The 6,975-nt window shown below is 40.0% G+C and overlaps 1 pseudogene; it reads right to left on the bottom strand.

Annotated features, from left to right (window-relative positions):
- Nucleotides 1–6,273: 6,273 nt before the first annotated feature.
- On the bottom strand, nt 6,274–6,372 carry LOC132287358 (small nucleolar RNA R71; annotated as a pseudogene).
- Nucleotides 6,373–6,975: the final 603 nt, after the last annotated feature.

The raw sequence follows: 6,975 nt of genomic DNA, 5'->3' as shown, positions 1-6,975 counted from the left end.
CCACTCCGAAGGGTGGTGATAGCTTGAACTTGTTCATGAGTCGGCCCACTCGGAGGAGGGGTTTCGTCAATCACATGCATTCCTCTAGGATTTTCAAAAGGTTGAGAGGGAAGCTTGCCCTTGTCCTTTTGAAGCAATTGATTCACCGAGTTAGCTATTTGGCTCACTTGATTTTCGAGATTAGCCATGGATTGAGTATGAGAGTGAACCATTTGGAAAGTAGGCTGCAAGGATGTCAAGAGTTGCTTGTTGGCATCCATTATTTGCTTATTTAATGATTCCATCATTTGCTTGTTTGCAGCTACTATCTCGTCAGTTGGACACACAGGAGGTTGATTGGAGACATTTGGATTGTAAGGAGGACGGTAGCTTGAAGAGGCTTGGAAAGGTCTACCTTGATATTGAGAAGAGGGCTGATTTTGCCGCCCTTGGTTTTGGAATTGGGAATTCTGTGGGGCTTGTTGCCGCCACGAGAAATTCGGATGATCTCGCCAACCCGGATTGTAGGTGTTGGAATATGGATTGTTCCCGGGCCGCGAGAACATGGCATTAGCTTGCTCTTGGTTGGGACTAGGAAATTACTCCGGTGTGGGGCAATCTTCCGAGAGATGGAATGGACTAGTACATGAAGCACAAATTGAACTTGCCGAATTTTGAGACAATGAAGGAGGAAGATGTGGTGCCATCAATTGGTAGAATTTATGAGCGATGGCATCCACTTGAGATGATTCCTCCCTTATTGACCTTGGTTGACAAGGGTTGGTGTTGTTTGGAGTGGTTGCGGTCGGAGCCCTACGAGAATTGTGTTGAAGGGAATTTTCACTCAAATTCTCAAGTAAGGTCCAAGCCTCATCCGCATTCTTGGACATGAACATCCCACCACAAGAAGAATCAACCATGAATCTATGGGTTTCGGTCAAGCCAGCATAGAAAGCTTGCACTAATTGCCATTTTGCGATCAAATGATGAGGACATTTTCGAAGAAGATCTTGTAGCCTTTCCCAAGTCTCGTGGAGTTGTTCTTCATCAACTTGAGAAAAGCTTAGAATGGAATGCCTCATTTGGTTGGTTTTACTCACCGGATAGTACTTCTTAAGAAATTCTTGTTGCAATTGAGCCCAAGAAGTAATAGAGTTGGGAGCGAGGGAGTTCAACCAATATTTTGCCCTATCCTTTAGGGAGAATGGGAAAAGATGGAGATGAAGTGCATTGTCCTGAAAACCTCTCAACCGGATGGTCGAACAGATTTCAAGGAACTCATCAAGATGCTTATATGGATCTTCATTATCAAAGCCATGAAATGATGGAAGCATTTGAATGGTACTAGACTTGATCTCATATTGAGCTGCATCGATGTTTGGCATCACTATACAAGAAGGAGAAGCATAGGTGGTAGGAATGAAATGATCTCTAAGAGTCATTGGTTCTACATTAGGAATTTCAGCCCTTTCATTCCCCGGATTTCCTACGTTATCCCCCATTATATTGAATTCAGTTTCAAGGTCCCTTGTAAGAGTGGGTTCCCTAAGGTTCCGTCTAAGAGTTCTTTCAAGTGAATTTATATCAATAGGCAAGTCAAGTGTGGGAAGAGAGAGTGACCTACGGCCAAACATCAACAATTCACAACAACATCATCACAACAAATCTTTATCATCAACTCCACATACGATGTTCCCTTTCTCCTCAATTATCAAGACAGAAAATAAATGGCCACGACAAGGACCGATGCTTGGAATTGAAAATACACAACTGAAATAGCCTCGACAAGGGCTTGCAATATATCTACTTCTAAGCTTAACACATGCACGATATTCACAATTCGAAACTAGAAGTCACGAGACTTACCTGGGGTCCTCTAGACTTACAATTTGTTAGCAATCCCACGACGAGCTTCGAGTCCCTAGAATCTTACAACATGAAGAGGATCAAAACACACAAGGAATATTCACAAGACACAATATGCACAATCAAACTAAATTTAACCCTAAACTTTGGTTGCTAAACCGTTTGCAGTCCCCGGCAACGGCGCCAAAAATTGATCGGTTGGTCAATCATACATCAACCTTCGCAATAGCACGAATCATTGTAAAATAGGGCTATTGGTCGGGTAAGTCGAACCACTGGGACTGCGCTAGTCTAAGGCAACCTAAGTGTTTAGAGTCATTCTTAGGATGATGAATGGGTGTTCATAGAGGTTGTGTTTGTTGTCACTTAACTACAAATTCAGAATGCGTACACAATAAATTGAAGGAGATTAAAAGAGAAGATTTAGAGAAGGAAGTCTAGGGAAGTGAATCCACTCCAAACCTCTACACAAGCTAATTATATGATTGATTTGGGGAATTAATGTAGAAATGACCTTGATGAATAGCAATTCATGACTACTATATCATCTTCAAGAAATTCAATTAATTAAAATGTAAGAACAACCTATCAAAGCTCCACATGCTTAAATTACCTAAACTATGGTGCAATCCTCAACATGCTCACTAAGCGAGAGATTGTCAAACAAGTAACCAATTGATGAGAGCACATGATAACAAGTCACAAGGTTAATTCATCAAAAGAAATTCTTAAGCAATGAATTAACAAGCTACTCAAAATCATGCCATTAAAACCATTCCATAGTCTTAGCTCCATTGTCACTATGAAACTACAAGCCATACAACCATGAGATTAAATCATCTAAGACAAGAGTATTTAATGCAACATGATCTTTAGAACATTAAAACATCCATTACATTATGTAACATGCTCTAGATTATGGAACTAGTCAAATACACATTTCATTCCCCAAAATAAATCAAAAACTAGACATGCTTACAAGGAGGAGTTTCATCACCTCCCTAGATGGAGGTTTAGTTATCCATGGATCCAAAAATGGAAGAGGAAGAAGAAGACTCCATCTCCATTTTTGAGCTCCTACTGTAGCACTCAAGAACACCCTTCTCCTTGCTCTCTTCTCTCCCCTCTATCTTGCTAAAGATCCAAGATAAATAATGTGTGGCCCTTGGGTAGCTTTTTATTCTCCAACAACACCCTCTCTCTCCTCCAAGGAACACCTCCAACCACTTCTTAAAGAAGGAAGATGGCATTGAGGAAACCAGTGTGCAAGTGGCTGAAATTGAGCCATTTCCGAGTGCAATCTGCCTGATTTTCGAGCACTCGCAAAGTGATCTCAAGCACTCTAACTTAGTGCAATGTGCAACATGCTCCTCTTGCTCAGCGCTGACCTATTTTGGTAAAACTACTATAACTTTGTACCCCGAACTCCGAATGATGATCTGTTTGAAGATTTGGAGAGCTGATTCAGTGCTTTAAAAACTTAATGTTTTGATGAAGACCCAATTCTCAAGTCTGGTTGGTCGAAAATGGGGAGAAAGGCAGTACTTCAGTGCTGCCAGGCAGTTCTGCGTACCTCTGTTACGAAGATCATAACTCTCTGCTCCGAACTCCGAATGATGAACCACTTGAAGATTTGGAAAGCTGATTCAGAGATATAAATCTTTCATGTTATGATGGAAGTCTAGTTCTTGAGTTTGCTAGGTCGAAAATGGCGACAAAAGTCAGGATCACTGCTGCCAGAAATTCAGAAATGGCATCCTTTTTGTTCAAAATTCCACAAGGCATCATTTTTGCTTCCTTTTTGCACTTTAACCTGAAAATGCATAAAAACATGCAGATGGAGTTAATCTACATAAAATAATTAATAACTGGACTTTGTTAATGTAATTTAGGGCGCTTGAATATACAATATTCGGCGCTTATCAGGTCAAAATTGAGCTTTTTAACTACCCATAAGGCTTTATGCTCTAGCTCAACCGGAAGATGGCAAGGCTTTCCATATACAAGCCTATAAGGAGACATGTCAATGGGAGTCTTGTATGCCATCCGATAAGCCCACAAAGCATCATTTAGCTTTCTTGACCAATCCTTCCGGGTGGTGTTAACCGTTTTCTCAAGAATATGTTTAATTTCCCAGTTAGACACTTCAACTTGCCCACTTGTTTGAGGATGGTAGGGAGTGGCTACCTTATGAGTGACGGAGTATTTAAGAAATAAGTGCCTCAAGAATTTATTACAAAAATGTTTTCCTTCATCACTTATTATAGCCCTTGGCATACCAAAACGAGCAAAGATATTGGATTTAATGAATTAAATGACCATGGAGTGGTCATTAGTTTTGGTAGCACATGCTTCCACCCACTTGGAAACATAATCAACGGCAAGAAGAATGTATAGAAAATCATAGGACATAGGAAATGGACCCATAAAATCAATGCCCCATATATCAAAGATCTCAACAACAAGTATATTGGTCAAGGGCATCATATCTCTTCTAGACATTGTCCCCGTCTTTTGACATCTCTCACATGATTTGCAAAAATTGTAGGCATCTCTATGAATAGTGGGCCAAAAGTGCCCACTTTGAAGAACCTTCAAGGCAGTCTTCTTTGCACTAAAATGCCCACCACATGCAAGAATGTGACAAAACACTAGGACACTTGGAATTTCACTCTCTAGAATCCATCTTCTCACAATTTGATCCGGATAATATCGGTATAAGACAGGGTCTTCCCAAGCATTTTTCCATTGGAAATTTGAAAGAGTTGTTCATCCAGAAAAAAGTCACAAATTGGTAGACTAGGGAAAGGCTCTATCGATAACCTAAAAAGATGATCGGCAACCATATTTTCGGTGCCTTTCTTGTCCTTGATTTCAAAATCGAATTCCTGAAGAAGCAAAATCCATCTAATTAACTTAGGTTTTGTTTCCCTTTTTGTCAATAGATGCCTCAAGGAAGAATGATCAAAATAAATAACAACCTTGGACCCTAAGAGATAGGAACGAAATTTATCAAGAGCATACACTACGGCAAGTAATTCATTCTCGGTAGTGGAGTAATTCAATTGAGCTCCCATGAAAGTTTTACTTGCATAGTATATGGCACAAGGAAGCTTTCCCACTCTTTGTCCCAAAACTGCCCCCATGGCATAATCAGAAGCATCACACATGATTTCAAATGGCAATGACCAATTGGGAGATTGCATGATAGGAGCAGATGATAATAATTCACGCAATTTATTAAAAGCGTCTAAGCATGCTTGATCAAAGACAAAAGAAGTTTCCTTGGCAAAAAGGTTGCACAAGAGTCAAGTAATTTTCCTAAAGTCTTTGATAAAATGGTGGTAAAAGCCAGCATGACCTAAAAAGGAGCGAACCTCTCTCACCGTTGAAGGTGGAGGCAATTCAGAAATAAGCTTGACCTTTGCTTTATCTACCTCTATTCCTCCCCTTGAGATAACGTGACCCAAAACAATACCTTCTTGAACCATGAAATGGCTCTTTTCTCAGCTAAGAACAAGGTTGGTTTCACGACATCTCTTAAGCACTAGATCTAAATTTTTGAGGCATACATTAAATGAATACCCAAAAACAGAAAAATCATCCATGAAAACCTCTAGATACTCTTCCACTATATCCGAGAAAATTGACATCATACACCTTTGGAATGTGGCGGGTGCATTGCACAAAACAAAAAGCATCCGTCTATAAGCAAATGTGTCGAATGGACATGTAAAGGTGGTTTTCTCTTGGTCTAATGGATAGAGGGCTACTTGATTGTACCCCGAATAGCCATCAAGGAAGTAATAATGTTGTTGCCCGGCCAATCTCTCTAGAATTTGATCAATGAATGGCAAAGGGAAATGATCCTTTCTAGTGGCGGCATTCAATTTGCGGTAATCAATGCATACACACCATGAATTGGCGGTATGCTTACATTCATCCACCACAATAGCAAGGCCAAGTTCCATTGGGAATGCCTAGGCCAATCTATGCTCCACCACCTCCCATCATTCAAGGCAATCAAGGTACCTAAGTTGCACATCCAATTACTAATCCTCCCCTTGCTTTAAGAGATCACTATGTACCTAATGAATATAATGCACCCACATGCATTCAATTGCCACCATTTAGAGCACACCACTATGAAATCAAACCACAAACCATACAAATGTTTCCTAACTATCATGGACTTCCAAGTGAAGAAACTTATAAGCATTTGGATGAGTTTCTTGAAGTATGTTCCACCGTGAAATACACGGACATGCCGGAAGAGGTCTTAAGGCTTAAACTTTTTCCAATTACCTTTAAAGACAAGGCAAAATATTGGTTTAACAATCTTAGGCCTTTTTCAATAACTTATTGGGTAGAAATGCAACAAGAGTTCTTGAAGAAGTATTATCCGGTTTCTAAAACCAATGCCATGAGAACTTCAATTAGGGAATTTTCACACGGGGATGGGGAAACATTTCATGAGGCATAGGAACGCTTTAATGAATTACTTAGGAAGTGTCCACATCATGACATGCCCAAATGGCAATTAGTTCAATATTTCTTTGAGAGCTTATCGGATAATTACAAGGGCATGGTTGATGCTTCCATGGGTGGCTCTTATATTGATAGGCATGAGGATGACGTGTGGCGTCTTTATGAGAGCATGAGTGAAAATTATTCGCATTGTACTTTATCTTCGAAGAATGGTAGAAATTCTAGTGGTAGGAAAAGTGTTGGCTTATATTAAGTCGACCACTCCAATGAAATTGCCGCCAAAATGAAATCATTATCTCAAAGGTTTGATCAATTTTTGATCAATCAAAACTCAACGAATCAAGTATCTTCCTTCCCTAACCATTCTCATGATGCATCTAATGAGACATGTACGACTTGTTCAAGTGTTTTACATTCTACTTCCAATTGTACCCATGGACATGTACAAAGTGAGCATCATGAACAAGCAAATGCTATTTTTACTAATCAAGGGAACAATCCTTATGGCAATCACTATAATCCTAGTTGGAGGAATTACCTGAATTTCTCTTGGAAAAGCCAAGGGGAGGGCTCAAACCCTTCCCAATGTGGTTTTCAAGGAAAGTACATTCTACCTCCACTACAAAGCTAAGGTTCCTAAGG

The sequence above is a fragment of the Cornus florida genome, unplaced genomic scaffold, assembly GCF_030987335.1.
Source record: "Cornus florida cultivar Cherokee Brave unplaced genomic scaffold, ASM3098733v1 CherokeeBrave_3.0.0_Hap2_Chr11, whole genome shotgun sequence".
In the NCBI taxonomy this organism is placed as follows: domain Eukaryota; kingdom Viridiplantae; phylum Streptophyta; class Magnoliopsida; order Cornales; family Cornaceae; genus Cornus; species Cornus florida.
Note: the sequence above shows the minus strand (reverse complement) of the source record. Positions and strands in the feature narration are given on the sequence as shown.